Raw genomic sequence first — 21,306 nt, 5'->3', positions numbered from 1 at the left:
AAAAAAGAAAATCAAAAAAGAAAAGAAAAGAAAAGAACACAAAAAATTGAAAAGAAGAAAAACATAGCTCGCAAGGTTGAAAACCCGCAAAGGGCGGCCCTGGCAAAAGTTAGAGCACAAAAGGAGAGGTTAAATACCCGAGTGTACCTTAACCCCGAACTACGTAAGGCTTGATTCCCATCTTTGGGATACGTAGGCAACTTCATTCTGAAGTCCAGCCGTAAAACACTTCAAATTGACTGTGCCCATGTAATGGTTTTGATCATCTTCGCTTTCTCTGTATTCGAGAATTTGGTTGTGTTTGTCACTCTGAGGACTGACTACAATGCGCTGCGGGGCCATTCAGACAAGGGGCAACTTTCCGTTGCCATTCAATGCGCTGTGGTGCCGTTTAAACAAGGGGCAACTTTCCGTTGCCATTCAAAACGCCGCAGTGTCACTTCAAACAAGGGGCAACTTTCCATTGCCATGCAGTGTCCTTCAGACAAGGGGCAATTTTCCATTGCTATGGGTCCGAGGTTGTGCATCTCAAGAGTAGGTTTCGTGCTCGTTGAGCAGTGGTCGTTTGCAAAAATAGTTTTCGAGAATTTTTACCGAGGTTGACTAATCTTCTCGAAAAGTACTCCATTTTTTAAAACTGGACCGTTTCTTGGACCCAAAAAGGGAAAACTCTCAGTGCTCATAGCCTAACTTGCATGATTTTAAACCAGAAAATCGAACAAGTGCGTTAATCTAACTCTCATGTTGGTCAAAACTGTTTTAGTAGAAAGCAAAAAAACAAAAAATGGTCAAAATGATGAACTAGGGGCACAGTTGAGTCAAGTGTTCTGTCTTTTCTCCTTTGTCAAAATACTTGCCAGAAAAGGCACTCTACTTGTCGGAAAGGGCACCTTATTCGCCAGAAAAGGGCACAACAAAGGGCAGAAAGCTCTCACATCCTCCAAGCAACGAGGTATCAAGCAAAGTGCGAAGCACGAACTAGAATGGGGCAAGATATTCCACTCCATCATCTGGATAGATCTTATCACGTCCAAACTCCCCAGCAAAGCATCATCAACTGATGTTAGCTGCAGATTTGCTACACACCCAGTTGTAGCGCAACCTTTCCGTGGGAGGAATTCACTAGCTGTGAGCGGAAGAAAGAGAATCCAGCAGAATGCTAGGGGCACGAGCCCACGATTTGCTGTTTATCCACCAACCACCCAGGGGAGGGATGAAAAATGAGAGATTGAAGAATAGAGAGATGTGCGATGAGAGGAAAAGTGAGAAGAGGGCTTTTTCAGAAAAACAGAGCTTGAGGGCCGAGTGATGTGAGAACCACAAATGAGAAAGGGTGGGAAACACTACCCGGTGAAACAGGCTCCCTGTGCACGTCTGAGTGTCGTGTCTTTTTGTTTTATTTCGATTCTTGTTTTGAGTCGTTTCGAGTGTTACTCGATGTGTCTAGGTTGTGTACCTTTTATTTCATTGTTGAGTCGTTTTGCTGTGTTCAGTTGTAGGCTCAATACTTGGTCGAAAACTCATCTCTCAATTTCAAAATAAAATCGTTTTGTGCTCCGACTGCCATGCCGTTCTCTACATTTGTACAAAACAGAATTTGTTCTTTCATAAAATCGCAGGATTCAACACAGGTCATGTGAGAACAGTAGAACCAGGACCTATCTGAAGCTATATATGGTTCCAGGCTGCAAAGCAAAAGCAAAAGAGGAAAATTTCGGGTATTTGAGTTTGTTTCAACTTCGGTAAGTTCCGAGACTACATTCCGTGTGTACCTCTTCAAGTCTTGCCAAAGCTCCGAAGTATGAGTGTGCCTCTACCTCAAGCTCAAGACCAAGTCTGCTTCAAGCCAAAATGGCAATCAGAAGTGCTCTTCTCGAGTACCATTCCCTGCCAGAGGCATCGTGGCCATGTTTGCAATGAGTTCCTAGGAGACCAACTGCGACGGTGGAAACTAGAGTTCGAATGGCTGTTGCCTAGAATGCAAGGTTCAGGATTTCCGAGACTAAAGTCTGGTTTAAATACCCAGAGGCGTGTCCTCGGCTTGAAATCTGTATGGAAGCCCCATAGGTTGAGATAGCGTGTATGCACCTCAATTCTAGATACCGAACCAACCTAGTCTGTCACCCCGTTGGAGAATAGGGAAAGTTGTGAATATGATCAGGAAGAAAGACAGCATCCAAAGTGTTCTACGTGAAGAATCCTTGTCAATATTTTAGAGCCTTTGTACTATGAGTTGAAGGTAAGTGTTCGAAGAGCACGAGGGGAGATCCCCGTCAGAATAGAGCGGTTCATCGCCACTCACCCCATGAGGTGCTTTCTAAAGCGCCGCTACGCTTGTTTATTGCGTTCCTTAAACATCATGCATTGTATTGCACTGTACCTATCAAGTTTCTTTCTCATTCATGCACGATATTGTATGTACGGTTCATTCAAAGAAGTTCCGTTTGAGATCCTTTATTTAGTGTATCAATCACACCTCATTTTGTGTGTCTATCACACACATCCTCATTTTGTGTATCTATCACACACATTCTCATTTTCTGTATCTATCACATACATTCTCATTTTCTGTATCTATCACATACATTCTCATTTTCTATATCTATCACACATATTCTCATTTTCTGTATCTATCACACACACCCACTTTTAGTGTATCCATCACGCTCGTTCACTAAGTGCATCTATCACACTTCGTGTTCACATTTAGTATATCAATCATACTCTGTTCACAGTGTGCATCTATCACACTTTGTGTTCATTTTCAGTATATCAATCATACTCTGTTCACTAAGTGCATCTATCACACTTCGTGTTCACATTTAGTATATCAATCATACTCTGCTCACATTGTGCATCTATCACACTTTGTGTTCATTTTCAGTATATCAATCATACTCTGTTCACATAGTGCATCTATCACACTTTGTGTTCATTTAGTATATCAATCATACTCTGTTCACTAAGTGCATCTATCACACTTCATGTTCACATTTAGTATATCAATCATACTCTGCTCACATTGTGCATCTATCACACTTTGTGTTCATTTTCAGTATATCAATCATACTCTGTTCACTAAGTGCATCTATCACACTTCGTGTTCACATTTAGTATATCAATCATACTCTGTTCACATAGTGCATCTATCACACTTTGAGTTCATTTTCAGTATATCAATCATACTCTGTTCACTAAGTGCATCTATCATACTTTGTGTTCACATTTAGTATATGAATCATACTCTATTCACATAGTGCATCTATCACACTTTGTGTTCGCTTTTAGTGTATCAATCACACTCTATTCACATAGTGCATCTATCACACTTTGTGTTCGCTTTTAGTGTATTAATCACACTCTGTTCACATAGTGCATCTATCACACTTTGTGTTCGCTTTTAGTGTATCAATCACACTCTGTTCACATAGTGCATCTATCACACTTTGTGTTCGCTTTTAGTGTATCAATCACACTCTGTTCACATAGTGCATCTATCACACTTTGTGTTCGCTTTTAGTATATCCATCATACTTGTTCACATAGTGCATCTATCACACTTTGTGTTCGCTTTTAGTGTATCAATCACACTCTGTTCACATAGTGCATCTATCATACTTTGTGTTCGCTTTTAGTGTATCAATCACACCCTGTTCACATAGTGCATCTATCACACTTTGTGTTCGCTTTCAGTATATCCATCATACTTGTTCACTAAGTGCATCTATCACACTTTGTGTTCACTTTTAGTGTATCAATCACACTCTATTCACATAGTGCATCTATCACACTTCGTGTTCACATTTAGTGTATCAATCACACTCTGTTCACATAGTGCATCTATCACACTTTGTGTTCGCTTTTAGTGTATCAATCACACTCTGTTCACATAGTGCATCTATCACACTTTGTGTTCGCTTTTAGTATATCCATCATACTTGTTCACTTAGTGCATCTATCACACTTTGTGCTCACCTTTTTGTGTATCAATCACATGTTCGCTCTGTGTATCTATCACACATGCACACTGTATTCGCAGTGAGAATTCCATAATTTTCTTACATCCTTTCTGCACGAGTAGTAGTTTGGCTCGAGTTTACTTGCTTGCCTAGCATTTGCTTAAAATGTTGCATTTATTTCGCATAATTGCTTCATTACAGCTCTTTTTGCATGATGATGAGTGATGTCCGGCTTCGCGTAGCGTATAAGTCCAATCTTCAAAATATTTCTGCATATCATTTTGCATCCTGCCTCTGAACTACGCTAGTTTGATTCCTTGCAAAGGGGTACGTAGGTAGCCTGCGGGCGCAACCATTTATTTGTCTGTACTTTGTTTGTTTGTCCAAAGTCTTCAGCCTTCTCAAAAATGGGTCGTCTCTAGGCTTTGACATTCACTCCCGTCACTTCTTGACTTCCGAGTTCTGTCAAAGAGGGGCAACTGTAGACACCCCATTTTTGACCGCCTTAAAGACTTGGACGCGACTGATGGTTTTGAAAGATGTGCAGGGCAAAGGTTCAATTTCTTCGGCAAGGAGAGAGAGTCAAATCTCAACTTCATACCCCTTTTTGGACCAAAACAATCTTGATCAAAAGATTTTAGACCTTGAAACCCTCTCTTTCAAAAACGTTTTTGAAATAAAGTTTCTACGATATCCCGACGCTCGCATTTTGTTAAATGGCGCTCTTTTCGGTAAACCGAGCGAGGACAAAGTGGAAATGAATGAAGGAGAGATAAAATCTTCTGAAAAATCTTTCAAAACACCTTGTTTAGGGGTTTGGAGTTGAAGAAAGAGGAGAGGAGAGTAGAAAACAAGGTTGGGAGAAGTTCGGCATGGATCCGGGTAGGACCGAATCTGCGCGGCTTCACGGAAACTAGCATAACTTTTTCCACAGGAGGAATTTTAATGCAAGGTTTGCTCCATTGGAAATCTAACTTTTGGGGCTTCCATTTGGACACTTGAATGGCCACCATTGGACTTCCCAATCATCGGCCGGCCACCTTTCTTTCCGGCAGAACCATTTTTTGTTCTGAAAAGTAGCAAGCCGGCCAGAAAATCTAGCAGGCCGGCCACCTATTTGGTGAATGGCCTTTCTTTCCCTTTTGAGTAGGCCGGCCATGATCCTTGTCCCAAGTGCATTCCAGCCATGTATTTGGTTTTGCACTTCACCCATGTCCGAGGGTTTGGCCTTTTGGGGAGAAAACTTGAATTTGAAATTCCCCCCCTTTTCTCCACTCCTTTGCCTATAAAACCAGCCCCTCCCCTTTAGTTTTAAGGGTTAGAAATTTTGGTTTGGAGCTCCTACATTGTATCTCTCTCTCTCTACACTACAACCCTCAAAACCTCCCAAACCCTACACCATTTCTACACCACCACCTAGCACCACACCACCGCCATCCATTCCAGTCACTTGGAGCTGTTTTCCAGAGCTAAGGAGCCACCAAACTTGGTCCAAGAGTTGTCAAAGATTTGGTCTTCAAGGGTAAGTCTTCTTCTCCCTCTTTCTTGCCTTATTTTGCTCAATATCTAAGCCATACTTGCTTACATTTTTGGGCTCTGACCCTAACTGAAAATAATCATGTTTTGATATCTTTTTCATGATTGATTAGGGGTCCTTCCATGTTTAAGGTCTCTAGCTAACACTTGCTTCTTTACCTCTCTTATATGCCTCTTTCTTGCATAGTATTTTAGGCTCATTTGTAAATTGTTTTGAGCTTGGTCATAAACTGAAAAGTAGCTTATTTTGAGCCCTTCTTCAACATTGTTGAAGGGCTCTTCACTGTTTGAGGCTTTCTTTTGTCACTTGCCTCTTCATCCCTCTTTTGGCCTTACTTTTGCATGTTTTGTTAGCCCCTTGTGCTTGTGGTTTTGGGCTCTGGTCCGAACTGTAAATAGCCTTATTTTAATCCCCTCTTCATGTTTGATCGAGGGACTTTTGCTGTTTGAAGTTCCCTTTTTGCTCTTTGTGTTTAAACCTCTTTTTAGGCCTTATTTTGCATAGTATTTTAAGCTTGCATGTGCACTGTTTTGAGTCTGGTCACTAATTGTAAAACACCATGTTTTGGGCCCCTCTTCAACTTTGTTGAAGGGCCCTCCTCTGTTTGAGGCCAGAAACCATTACTTGCTTCTTTGTCTCCCTTTTGGCTCATTTCTTGCACAATAGTTTAGCCATACTTGTGTTTGTTTTTGTGGCTTGTTGTAAACTGTAAAGTATCATGTTTTGAGCCCCTCTTCAACTCTGTTAAAGGGCTCTCAGCCATTTAAGGCCAGAAGCTGCTACTTGCTTCATTATCTCTCTTTTGGGGCCATTTTTGCATGTTAACTTAGCCATATTTGTGTTCACTTTTTGGCCTTGATTAAAACTATAAATATGCTTGTTTTGGGACTGTCTTGATTCTGTCTTCACACTTCATGTTCAAATAATGCATGCTTTGCATAGCCATAGGTCATTCCATGTACCTAATTTCATGTTTCGGGTCTCATTCCGTGTATCGGGTGCCATGTTTCCATGTTCTGGGGCTGTTTTGCATCATATTTTGCTACTGAAATTTGCATGCTAGTATGCCATATTCCATGCCTTGCCATGTCTTTTAGATTGGCATTTGGTGCCTTAGGGTCGGTCCTCGGTTTGCGTGCATGTGTGCACGCATTTCGAGTGTCTCATTTTCATCTCATGGCTACTTATGTGAGTGTAGCTGAGGTCCACTCGTGTTGGTGTAAGTCCATTGTGCATTGTGTATGCCATTCCATTTCATAGCATTGTGTATGCTAGGTTGTATGTTAGCGCATTGTGTATGCCATGTTACCTCGTGCATCGTGTATGCCATTTCATAGCATTGTGCATGTTAGGTTGTATCTTAGTTGCATTCATGCATGTCATGCATATTGCATTGTGCTTGGGATAGGGGTTAGCCCAAGCACAGGAAACGAGGTACGTTCCGTACTCCGAGTAACGGAACGTGTCTCAATTCCTGGTCGCCGACACTCCGGATGATCCATGATAGAGCCTCGGTCTTGTTATGTTTACATGTGCATTCATTTCATATTAAGTCGTGCAAATCGACTCCTCGACCATCATGCATCGAGATACGTGATTGGTGGCACGAGAATCGAGGACTACACGCCCTGAAGGGTAGTCATGCATACATATGTAAAAATACTTTGCCATGCCCCTTTCTTGCTCTCTATTACAGCAAATCAAGAGTCAGCAGCCTTTCGGAGCTTGGCACGTATCCCAAGAACAATCGCAAACAGAGGCTAATTTGGGCATCACAATGGATTTCCGCGCAAGGCAACCCGAACATGCATCATTCATCATCCGGATCAGAGTTGAGGTAGTCCCTGGCTTGCATGCCAATTTATTACTTTCCTAGTTAAATTTGTAAATTAATTAGGGTTTTTGTACTTATTCAGACTGTATTATTCATTTGGGACTGTATATTATTTATTCGGACCCTCTTTGCGAGGGCAATGTTGTAATAAGTGTGCGTGTGTGTGATGTATGTCTTCCAACCCCACATCTTTCTCCCTTTTATTTACCCGCTTATGATGGTTAGATTAGGGCATGTTTCATTTAGCATACAGTATGATAACATGTTTGCATTCATTAATCTGTTTTGCATGCACCGGGCTCGGCGCATCATACTAACTGCATTGTATTTTCAATTCCAAGTTGAATACATGTTAGCTGTAGCATTTCATATGCCATGTTTAGAATAGTCGAGCCTGCTATAGTTGCATTTTTGCATGTGTTGCATTAGGCACTTCTGTATAGTTAGGATCATGCATGGATTTCTAATCAGCTTCTGTTTTGGCTTGGAGTACTCGGTAAGTTTTATGCTTTAGCATCCTTGCATGCGTGTGAGTGACTGCCATGACAGCATGCTTACCATGAGGCTAATTGCTTATGTGATATAACTGTCTGAATGCCTGTGGGTGAAGGTTGGATTATTTGAATTGGAACAATTCATCAAATGTGTGTTTTAAGCCCACTAGATAGTGGCAAAATAATGTTTTTTTTAAGCCCACCCGAGGGTGGCAAATCCACGTCTTAGCCTACTTGCGGGTAGCACCATCAAACCATTTTCAAATAAACAAACATGAAATATTTTGTTCCAATTCAGGCGATCCAGTCTATACTTGTATGATGTGCGCATCACATAGTAAATCTAGGCTAATAACCGGAATAAGAACACACAATGTTTTCAAAACTTGATATCATGGTTAGTAGAGGCCGATCTTTGATCGGGCGAGCGGGGGTGCTCACGAAGTGACCTTCCCCAATCGTACCCAAGTTCCCGAGCCGAGGCAACTTTGGTGATGACGGACACGTGGCCTTAGGCAAATGAGTCAGGGTTTCCTAAATTTCCCCAAAATAAAACATTTAGGTGGCGACTCTGTATCTGGCAAAGCAGTCTATGTTTGGCACTTCTTTCAAAATCTGTTTTCTCAAAACGATTTGCCGGATTTGGACTCTTTGGTTCAGATTTAGAACCGTGACAATTTGAGAGTCCGAACTGTAGTGAACCCCAAATGAACAGAGCGGGAGCTCGTTCCTCCCAGGGCGTTCAGGGACGTCTACATGTATATATTATATGTGTTGACTTCGCTCGCATTTTATAAAAGTTTCAAGGTATTTTGTCCTATGTATGTTATCACAGCTCATTGGACCTTGTCTGTTTTGTATATTTGCTTCCTCAGCCCCTATCTATATGTTAATCTGTCATGAGGCCTTTGGTAATCCAAGGATTACTGGCCGGTTGCGATACTAAACCTATAGGGGCGGGTTTGGGTCGTGACAAGTATAGAAGTTGCAAGGGAGATAGAATTGTAGAGAGAGAAGTATTTTCCAAACTTTTGTTCCAAATTTTTTCTAACCACAAAAATATGAGAGGGAGTCAAATATAAATAGAAAATTACGTTTGGCTCTCAGAAATATCAGTATACATACAGCTGGTATTATGAATGCACCTGTGGAGACTGCTGGCATAGCTGACAAAAAGATTTGAAATTTTACACAAGTGACCGGCAGGCTACTAATAGTGGGCGGCTGGAGTCACAAGTGGGTTTGCAAGCATAAGTGGTTGGCAGGCCACTAAAAGGGGGTGGCCAGCCACTAATAATGGGCGGTTGGAGTCACTAGTGGTTCTGCAGGCACCCAGCTAGTCAGGCTTAAAAAACTGCTATTTTTCATCCAAAAACATGGCGCAAAGGTTGTGGATCTTTTGTGGCTCAAAGCTGAGGCTTTCTGCTGAGGATTTCGAGCATTTGGACAAGTGTATGCATTTATCATCAGGTGATCAATCGGTGCCACCCAAGGCTTAAGGGCAATAAAAAATGGGCTATCTACACTAAGGTTGGGAGAGAAGGAGCTTCAAAATTCAAGGATGTCTTCCATGGTGGTTTCTTCTTTACTTCTTCTCACTCTTCCATGAGTGGCTAGCTTTCATATTTTAGGGTTTTGATGAAACCCTAGCCAAGTAAATAGGGGTTTTCTTAGGTTTTTGATTGTCCTAGTGGTTTGAACAAGTTGTATGTTGTTTAAAAAAATTTAAATATATTTTCTATTATTTTCTTCAAGTATTCTACTTTCTATGATTGTTGGCTGCTTTCCATGGTGGAGGTGCATGCATGGGAACATCCCTTACATCAACTGGGGGCACCACACTACGGGGAATGCCCTGAGAGATTGTGTTGCCATTCTCGCTAGCCGAGCTCCAGGAAGGTTATGTCAATTACAAGGCCATTCAACTGGAATAGAAGAGCGAGCAAATTCACAAACGAAAAAGGCCAACTGGTATTCTGCAAAGGTTGAGGCTGAAAGGCCTCCCGTAGGAATTTTCGCATAAGGCACCGGATGATGTTCTAAAGGTCAACCTGGTAGCCAAGCTGATAGCAATATAACACTGCACAAACTCTTTGCAACGTTCAACTTTGTGCCCAAGTGGAAGGACATTCTTGTGAAGCACCGAATCAATGAATAATAGGTGGGCAAAGAGTGTGCTGCGACATAGGCAGGTGAATAAATTATCACCATAGGCTTTTGGGAAAAAGTCCTAAATGAGGTGTGGCATGGAGGTAGTATCATCAATATTGGGAAACGGGTAGTCGACCGGATACCCCCAAAGGAAGCTCAAATCCCTACCAATCATCGAGGGCATGATAGCAATCGCATGACTATTAACAATGGAGCAGAGGTTTGAAGATAATACCATGGGCTCCTCGTACATGTTCTGATAGAAGAGCTGAACCAATCTAGGGTAAGTTGGAATAGTGACAGTGCAAATGCCCAAATAATGTTGGTCTTAGAGTTGTTTGATAGCCCAGATGGTGTACGGTTCGTTCTAAAAATACCAGATGTTGAAACGGGTAAGCGTGTGAAGCGATTTATGAGCCCACTCAGATCTGGGTTGCTCAAATGGTGGTGGTGGCAATTGTGGTGGAGACGATGGTTGTGGTGATGCCAATGTGGATCCTTTGGCCTTCTTGGAAGCTCGAGAGGGTGCCTGTTGACTTATGTCCTACACATATCAACAAAATATACACGAAATACCTATTAAACATGAGTGAGAATAAAATATAATGGTGCAACACATGTTTCCCCACTAATTCGACACATGCAATTCTCTATCCTCCTTTTTTTCTTTTTTTTTTCGAAACTGACACACACAAATAAATAATATTCAAGTCTATCAATGAAACAAAACACAAATAAAAAGACTACTACTAAAATAAATAAATAAATAAAAAGCTTAAACTAAACTAAATAGTTAATAAACTACAATACTTTACCACACTAATTAATCAAACTAAACAAGTGAAGCAATTAACTAATTAAAATATGATAGTACTATAAAATACAACAACAAAATTACTTTTTCCGCCACAGTGTGCAGAAGATGGCTGCACTTGCGGATGGTGATCCGCCAAGAATATATATATATTTTTTTTGGTGAAGAACATTGCACAAACTACTAGAATTTACTCCATTAAAGTGAAAGAATGAAAGATCTAAAACAAAAGGAAATAACTTACCTTGAAAGAAAAAATGTGAAGAAAAAGATCAAAAGGAGAGGAATATAGGTCCACCGGAAAAAATGTCGCCGGAGGTGGCTGGACGTAGTGCAACCGGTGGTGCAATGGTGAGAAGAGGTGAGTGAAGGTTGAGGAAGGTGGATGATACTGGTGATGCTGGGTGAAAGAGAAAGAATGAGAAAAAGATAAGGTAAAGAGAGAAGGTGTGAGAGGTAGAGAGAGTGTGTTTGGAAAGTGATGGGTCAAAGGGTTAGTCTAGGGTTTGAATTAGATTTTTTTTTCCTGACGCGCCGCACGTGCGGCCTCTCACCACACCACAGTTCCACACCTGCAATTGAAGTAGAAGCAACTTGTTGGACTTTTGGGTTTCCTGCACGTGCGAGAAACTTTGTAGCATGTGTGGAACTCCTCCAAACTATCCCTCCACAGATGAAATTAAAGCAGTAGCCAACTTGGGGATCTGGGGCATTCCCGCACATGCATATTTTTTTTATTATTTATTTATTTGTTATTTTTTATTTTTTGTAAAGAGAACATACAATCTACATATCCCTAAGTCAAGCTCCCTTTCCCAAAAAAAAAAAAAAAAAAAAAAAAAAAAACTAGTAATTTCTACCTTTATTTTTGCTTTTAACAGACAAATAAACCTTTTAACTTCTTAAACTGCTCAATCAAGGAATAATCTTCACGTGAAAACCATGGGTAATACTTTTCTTCCTAACTATGTTTGTAATTTTGCCTATTTTTCAACAGGGTGATAGATTAGGTTGATTTGGTATCTAGAATTGAGGTGCTTAAAGCTACCTCAACATATAGGGCTACCATACATATTTCAAGCCGATGTGGTTTTGAAACAATCTCCACACCTCTAGGCATTTAAACCAGACTTTAGTCTTAGAAATTACAAACCTTTACGTTCTAGGCTTTATCGTTCGAACTCTAGTTTCCACCATCTCAATTAGTCTCCTAGGAACTCACTATAAACACAGTATTAGGTCGCTATACCAGACTGTCAAATGTCGTTCGGGCACAGCTAACACCAAAGGAATTGCACCTTTAGAGGATTTGGAGTCTCCTAGACATTGAGCACAAGATAGCAAAAATAAAAGAAAAGAAAAGAAACAAGAACGAAACAAGAACCATATAAGTCAATTGTAATACAACAGGTCCATCAAAACAATTATCTCAATTATCTCCCCATTCTCAATCCCCTCGACATAGGGTTTCAATCGTTGGCCATTTACCTTGAAAGTGTGGCCATTACGTGGATCTTGCACCTCAATAGTGCCATGAGTAAATGCCTCGACAACCACGAAGAAGCCATCACATCTCAACCTAAGCTTACCCGGGAAGAGTCTCAAGTTAGAATTAAAGAGCCACACTTTTTGGCCAGACTCAAATGATTTGCAATTAATGTGTTATGATGGTACGCTTTAGTTCGAGCCTTAAAGATTTTCGAACTCTCATACTCGTCATTCCTAATCTCTTCAAACTCATTGAGTTACAACATCCAGTTAATTCTAACTGCGGCCATATCGAAGTTAAACTTCTTTGTGACCCATAATGCTCGGAACTCAAGTTCAATCGGGAAGTGGCGAGCTTTGCCAAACACCACCCTATATGATGACATCCGAGTGGGTGCCTTATAAGTAATGCGGTAGGCCCATAAAGCATTAATCAAACATTTTGACCAATCATTTCGATCTGGCTTCCCTATTGGACACCTCTACTTAGCCACTAGTTTGAGGATGGTATAGGATGCCAACTTTATGAGTGATGGAGTACTTCTTGACTACCGGCTCAAAGAACCGATTACAAAAGTGTGTACCCTGATCACTTATTATGGCCCTAGGAAACCCAAAATGACTAAAGATGTTTTCATGCAAAAATTTAATAACCACTTTATGGTTGTTTGTTCAAGTAGCTATAACCTTCACCCATTTTGAAACATAATCTACCGCCAAGAGAATGTACTCAAAACCAAAAGATGATGGGAAAGGATCCATGAAATCAATGCTCCATACATCAAAAATCTCAACCACTAGAATGGGGGACATTGGTATCATGTCTCGATGGACATAAAACCCATTTGCTGACAATGCAAACAAGTTCCACAAAATTGATGGGCATCTTTAAAAATGGTGGGCCAATAAAACCCGCTTTGTAAAACCTTGGTGGCTATTTTATGCCCACTAAAATGGCCACCACATGCAGAAGAGTGACAAAAATATAAAAATGTTATGCACCTCACTCTCCGACACACACTGCAGGATTACTTAATCGAAGCAATATTTGAACAACTTCAGATCTTACCAAAACTAGTACCTAACTTGAGAGAAGAATCAATCATTGTCTATCCTAGACCAACACGATGGAATTTGATTAACAACTAGGTAGTGACTATATGTGCATACGAAGGAGGTCTCAATCGTGACATCGCGAAGATTTGCTCGTCTGGGAACGAGTCTTGTAGAACTAATGGGTTAATAGTGTGGTTAACTAAAATTTGGAATAGGTGGTCGGCTATAACATTTTCGGAACATTTCTTGTCCTGAATCTCTAAATCAAACTCTTGTAACAAGAGTATCCATCTAATGAGTCTTGGTTTGGTCTCTTTCTTAGACAACAAATGCCACAAAGCAGCGTGATCGGTCAAAACTATGACTTTAGACATGAGAAGATAAGACCGAAACTTCTCCAATGTAAAAATCATCACCGGTAACTCTTTCTCAGTGGTGGTGTAATTTAATTGAGATTGGAAAGAATCTGACTAGCAAAAGGAAATCACATATGGCATTTTGTCCACATGTTGACCCAAAACTGCTCCAACTGTGTAGTTAGAAGCATCACAAATAATCTCAAATGGATGGGCCCAATCTGGTGACTTTAAAATTGGGGCCGAACAAAGGGCCGCCCTAAAAAACTCAAACATCGCCACATACGACTCATCAAAGACAAATGGGACAACCTTGTCAAGCAAGTTGCACAAGGGACGTGAAAGTTTGCTAAAGTCTTTAATAAATCGGCGGTAAAATCCGGCGTTCCCTAAAAATGAACTCATTTGGTATACTGATGTAGGTATGGGCAAACTAGAAATTTGAGTTTTGGAGTGAGGAGGGTTTTGAGATCAGATTGGATTTGGATTTAGAGACTAAAAATTTGAAGTTAAAAAATAACCGTGACATGAATTGATGATTTTAGACCGAAGTGGGAAACGGAAAATAATTTAGGAACTAGAGTAGGAGATTTAATTTTACTGACCAAAATAAGAAATTACCTTGGTAAAAATGTAATTTATCCTATATATTACCACAATAAATCGAGTAATTCTATTTCCACACACTATTTATACTCTGTGAATATCTTTCTCAGTGCACACACTTAATAAATTTGTTTATCTTTTGTTTTATTCATTCCACACACAAATTGTTCCAAATATGTCTATAACATATAATGTGTACAAAAATTCCAACACATTATGTACACATCACATAAAACATAAGTTCCCACCACACCCCTAAGCCTAAGTTAAAACCTAAACTGTACTCTACACACATGACATTTTTCCGGCACACTCACTACAAGAAATGTCACTTTTGGCTACCAAAATATTGGTCGCCAAAAGTCCGAATTTTGGTCGGTGAAATGATTTTGCGACAAAAATTTTTTGTCACCAAGGTCGTCGCCTATACTCTGTCGGCGATAGTATTCCTAATTAAACCTTATTTGGTCGCAGAACGTGTCACATTTGCCTACTACATTTCTTTTAGTCGGCAATTGTTAGCTTTGGGCCACTAAAACCATTAGTCGCCCAATGTCACTTTTGGCTACTACCATTCGTGTGGTCGGGGAAGGTATACATTTTTGCTACGAAATATTAGTCACCGAAACTTAACATTTGGCTACGAATTAGTAGTTAGTCGGCAAACGTGAGATTTGGCCACTAATTTTTTAGTCACTAAAAGTTCTAAATGAAAATTTTAAGCAACTATAGAAGACTAAATATTTTGGTCACCAATACAACACATCTTTGTAGCGACCATGTCATTTCATCTTGGTTAGTTTTGCCTACTAAAGTTGGTCGTAGCCAAAAACTGTGAAGACTCACTTAATTACTTTTTGCCACCAAATGATTTAGTCGCCAAATGATACCTTTTTTTTCGTGACTAAAAAGTTTAGTGGCCAATAGTTTCTTTCTCTCATTCTCAATTGTTTTAGCTACTAACCATTTTGTCAGAAATAGTTGAGATAGTTATCTTTTTGCTACTAAATTATTAGTCGCCAAAAAATTCCGACTACGTATTTGGCTACCAAAATATTTGGTGGCCAAATATTTTTTGTTTTGTTTTGTTTTGTTTTCTTTTGTTTTTTCAAAAAAATTCTACACAACCTATATCCATGTTTAATAGAACCTGTATCCTATATAACCAATATAATCCATCAATATATAAATATATTAGAAACCATTCAAGCATTCAACAACGTGCCCACATTCTAGTTCCAACCATCCAAAACATTAAAAATAAACGTCCAATTCTCTACATAATACAAATTCCATACGAACCAAGTCTAATCCAACGTCAACAATTTCATTTCATACATAATACAGGACTAACCAAATTAATTTCCAAAATGGACATATGTACCACAACATAAATTAGCATATATGAAAATTTCAACCATGCCAAATTAGCTGATATGTACCACACCAAAAAGTTATTTGTACAAACCACTATATATACGAACAGACGTATAAAAACAATGCCCTTCCGTACTTGTCAACAAAAATCATATCCACATTTTTATGTCCAAAACCATCTGTAAATAAAAAAAAATGTGATTAGTTTGGTGCCAATAAAGGCAATTCTATTTGAATATAGCAACTGTATTAATTTCAAACCTAAAAACACAAGGAGAGTAATAGCTATTAAGTAATGAAAGACACCCAAACATGGAATGGTCGACGAACATTAATTCTATGAAAGAATGCCAAATGACAGGTTAATGGCAATTAAAGGGGCCACAGTCAACAAAAGCAGTAAACAATTTCACATAAATATAACTGTACACAAACTAAAAAATGAGAAGAGTTAAACAAACTATAGTGTAAGATGGTATTACCAAAATAGTTACCCACGGCATGGCCATTTCATGTTCTACCACATAAACACATTGTCGCCACCCAAACGCATTTTTCGACTATTTGTTATGACATTTTCAACTCTAACTTCCAACGTAGGTGTCCTATTTGCGTACCGTCTGTCCCTACATGTCACATTTCCCACCAAGAAGCTTACCGTTACGTTAAAACAGAGGTTCGGGGACTGTTTTCCAATTTCACTCCCCGAACACCCTTTTCCGAATACATTTATGACATTTTCAACTCTAACTCCCAACGTGGGTGTCCTATTTACGTACCATTTGTCCCTACATGTCACCTTTGTCACCGGGAAGCTTCCTGTTATGTGAAAATAGTGCATCGGGGGCTGTTTTGCATTTTTGGCCCCCCAACCCTTTTTTCGTCGACTAAATTTATGACATTTTCAACTCTAACTCCCAACGTAGTTGTCCTATTTACGTACCGTCTGTCCCTACATGTCACATTTGTCACCGGGAAGCTTCTCGTTACGAAAAAATAGTGGCTCGGGGGCTATTTTGCATTTTCGCCTCCAAACCCCTTTTTGTCGACTAAGTTAATGACAGTTTCAACTCTAACTCCCAACGTAGGTGTCCTATTTACATACCGTCTATCCCTACATGTCACTTTTGGCACCGGGAAGCTCCCCGTTACGTTAAAACAGAGGTTCGGGGGCTGTTTTTCATTTTCGCCCCGTAAAACCCTTTTCTCGACTAAATTTATGACATTTTCAACTCTAACCCCAATATGTGTGTCCTGTTTGCGTGCCGTCTGTCCCTACAAGTCGCATTTGTCACCGGGAAGCTTCCCGTTACGAAAAGACAATGGCTCGAGGGCTGTTTTGCATTTTTGCCCCCTGGACCCTTTTTTGTCGACTAAATTCATGACATTTTCAACTCTAACTCCCAACGTAGGTGTCTTATTTACGTACCATCTATCCGTACACGTCACATTTGGAACCGGGAAGCTTCCCATTACTTTAAAATAAAGGTTTGGGGCTTGTTTTCTATTTTTGCCCCCTGAACCCCTTTTCTCGACTAAATTTATGACATTTTCAACTCTAACTCCCAGCGTGTGTGTTCTATTTGCGTGCTGTCTGTCCCTACAAGTCACATTCGTCACCGGAAAGCTTCCCGTTACTAAAAATCCATGGCTCGGGGGTTGTTTTGCATTTTCGTCCTCCCGAACCCCTTTTTTCGACTAAATTCATGACATTTTCAACTCTAACTCCCACTGTGATCTCCAACTAAATCAAGCCCAAGTGTTCCACTTAGACGGGGTGGACCACATGAGTCTTTTTTTTTTCTATTCTATGATTCATTTTAGGATTATTGTTCATAAAGAATCTAATGGAGATTTTTACGTTTTAGTTGTTAGGCTAACCCTCTTATTATAGTTTTAGTTATTTGAATTTTATTGTGAATGGAGACTATAGTATAGTTCTCAATACAAGGATGACATATTGGAGAGTTTTGAAGTCTCATCTATCCTTTATGAGCATTTCCTCTCTTTGGGTGGTTCTTCTAGTTAGATTCCATCTGCAGTTTTGTTTCCTAGGAAAGGATGTCTTGTCTTTTCACTTTTTCCCTTGAACATATGCTTCCACTAGTAACTGTACACATACTGTCATGCTGGCAGACTCATATACATTCCTATTCCTTATGCTGTCTCTTCTAGTTATTATTGTCTTAATTCTTTCTAATGTGTACAGCTATATTTCAGCGTTTTCGTTGGATTCTCCATGACAGAGAAATTGACAAAAGAGTGCAATTTCTAATTGAAGGTTTATTTGTAATAAGAAACGCCAAGTTTCAGGTGCGGTCTTATTTGTTTTTGTAGATTATTAGTAGATTAGTTTCTGTGAGTATTTAGCAGTGAAGAATGGTCTTAACCTAAACTGCTTCATGTCTATGTGCATATGTAGGGATATGCAGCTATTTTTCCAAAGTTGGATCTTGTTAAGCAAGAAGATCAGCTAACTCATGAAATCTCTCTTCAGGAAGAGGAAATAGACTCAGAGATTGCTTTACGTATATGTATATCCTTCCGATGTTTTAACTTTGGTTATATATCATTCTAATGCTTGTTATTTCCCACATCCAGGTATTTTGGTTCTGGATCCACAGTTCTTGGAGAATGAGAAGCGATATGAAGAAGTGAAAAATACCATACTCGGTGAGGAGTCTGAGGATGATGCAGATGCAGATTCAGATGATGAGAATGATAAAGAATCTGATAAAGATGATGAAGAGTTGTATGTAAAGTAGGTGTATAAATTAGCCTTAGCTTATCTTCATATGCAATAGTCTATTGTATTGATTAATCAAGATGAGATGCCAAAAAATGTATACTGTATCAAAATGTGATATTTCATTGACTTGGCTAATAGATATTTCATTTGGGTGCTCCCTATATAAGTACAGATTTAAGGGACAGTTGATTAGTACAAAGCCTTATATATGTGCTCACTTCATATACTGTGAACCATTCGCATTTTTATACATCAAGATTTCAGTGAGCCCTAATGATACGTCTTATTGGTTTCGAACATAATCTACCTTAACTAACAGTAGTTCTCATAGTGTCTGTTTCATATTCATTTACAGTGGCCTCTAACAAGACTAAACTTTGCACCAATTAAGAAGGCAACATTCTACAAAGTATGAATGTTGTTAGCCAATAGAAATCTAGGAATGAGTAGCACATAATCAGGTCAGAAACTTAAAAACATAAGTTAATGCGAACATATTAAACAATTCCCATTGAATTAATGAGGCAGACTAACTCCCACATTGATGACATTTCCAACTCTTAATGTGAACATATTTAAACAAAGTAAGTGTGACATTAATGATATTGTTCTTACCAAAAAGCAAACGTCGGATGCCCAACTTAGATTCCCAAGAGTTGTGACAGTTTGGCGACTACGTTATTAAGATGCTCGACCTTTGTATTTGTCTCTTCCCTTGCTTTTTGTCCCTCCTCCCACTCTTTCATCATCTCATTGGCTAATTGAATGCACTCCTCTCGCTCTTTCAACATCTCATTGTAACATCTCCACGCTCCTCTCGCTCGTTCATTAACTCGTCATGATCTTTTTGTCGCTCCTCACGAAGTGCCTCCATCTCAGCGCGCATTACCTCCACGTCCTTATTGCGTGCTCGTGATGCAGCTATGGTAGAGGGTTGTGGGCCACTCCCAAATCCAAGCAAGTACCTTTTCTTCTGTCCAAGCACTTGCCTTGAAAGCTCCTTGTGTGTCAATGGCATCCCCGACTCAATGGCAGCCGCAAATACATAAGAGCAAAAAAGGTAACTAATATATATGTATTATTGGTCACTAAGTAAAGTCATATTGAATACAATTATTTCATTGTTACATACTTACATGCAGCTCACCGCATTTCGGATGGATCCAGTCATTCGTTTTCTTGGAAGTGTGGCTGTCCTCGAAGAACTTAGGAAAATCTAACTCTCCATTTTTTGCTACCTATTAACACATCAACGTATAACAGAATGACACTTTATGCACCAAATTTGAGCCATAAGATTTTTTGCAGACACTATGTCAATATGGGAAGAGTTGTTGCAGATAGATTTGTGATTTATACAGAGTTCGAATTCGAAGAGATTATCATTAATAGATTTATATTTTTCAAACAGATCATTTGCAGATTTTTTCAAATATATTATCATTAACAGATTTTTTCAAACACAATTGTACCAGAATTCAAACAGATTTTAAATTAAGATTCTAGCAAATTTGTTCCAATAGATTTTTGCAAACACATTTTTTCAGATTTTGTCAAATAGATTTTGTCCAACAGATTTTTGCAAACAGATTTTCGCAGATTTTTCCAAATAAATTTTGTGAAACTAATTTTTGCAGATTTTTTCACATAGAATTCAAAAATATTTTTTCCAACAGATTTTTGCAAACAGTTTTCGAATTCAAACAGAGTATCATTAACAAATTTCTAGTTTAGACAGGTTTCAAATGCAAACATGTGGCAAGGGTATCAATAACAGAATTTATAACTGGCCGAAATCATAAAAGTGTGATAATGATCTGTAGAGTTGGTTAGAGAGAGTTAATTGGTAGTAGAGTTACATTGTAGTCATCTTATATACAAGAATTGAAGTGTGATAGACGCAAAATCTGTCAGAAAAATAAAATTTTAGAATCAGAAAATAAAAAATATGTAAAACCCTTTAAAGTTCCAGTGGGTAAATGAGGAAAGTCACCATCATGATGCCACTTAACATATGAACTTATGCAAATGAACATTGTATTTGATTTGATCAACATATGTGGATATCGTATTTGACTTGAACTGATTAACCAAAATTGAATGATATATCATGGTAAACCAAAATCTGCTCATGCATACAATCACACGTCAGTCATCTACTGATAGCCACTTATAATCACTTCAAATTATGTGTATTCTAACATGTGTGTGTACAGGTATATCTGCGTACTGTGAATGTATTAACTTAAATCTAAAACAAATAGAGCTAAAAGACTAATACATGCATATACAACCAACATCTCTTATTTGGTGTGGATACCACGATGACTAGCACCATAAGTATATGTGTACTGTGCTTGTATTAGATTAAATTTAAAACAAATAGAGCTAAAAGGCTAATACATGTATATACAAGCTATATATGTATTATTTGGTGTGGATACCAAGATGAGCAACAACTGAGTTAAGGACCCAGGCCATCATACAGAAGAGAATTTAATGAAGGAGGCTTGCCTCATTCACCTATCATAGAAATGCAAGGAAACTAAATGTGAGGTTACAACTTCATCATCACAACAATCAAAATCATTTGGGAAATCCACAAGCATAGAAATCTAGAAAGGGGCCATTTTTTGTTTTTACTCTGGTCCAACTATAAATATCATTTGTTCACATTTGATAATCCTAATAACAACAGGGCAGTCCATGCCAAGCATTAGGTTCAAGGCAGCAAAACAAGTACCTAAACGAATACCAATGCAGATAAATCATCATAACAAACAGTCCACGCCAAGCATTTCACTCTAACATAACATCTCTGTCCCAATCTCTGTTTGATCTCTGTGTGCTTAGCAGTACTGTAAAAATATTACATATAAGTCACA

The sequence above is a fragment of the Camellia sinensis genome, unplaced genomic scaffold (assembly GCF_055761805.1).
Source record: "Camellia sinensis isolate YWXY unplaced genomic scaffold, ASM5576180v1 Unanchor1, whole genome shotgun sequence".
Classification (NCBI taxonomy): Eukaryota; Viridiplantae; Streptophyta; class Magnoliopsida; order Ericales; family Theaceae; genus Camellia; species Camellia sinensis.
The sequence above is the reverse complement of the archived record's forward strand: the minus strand, read 5'-3'. Positions refer to the sequence as shown.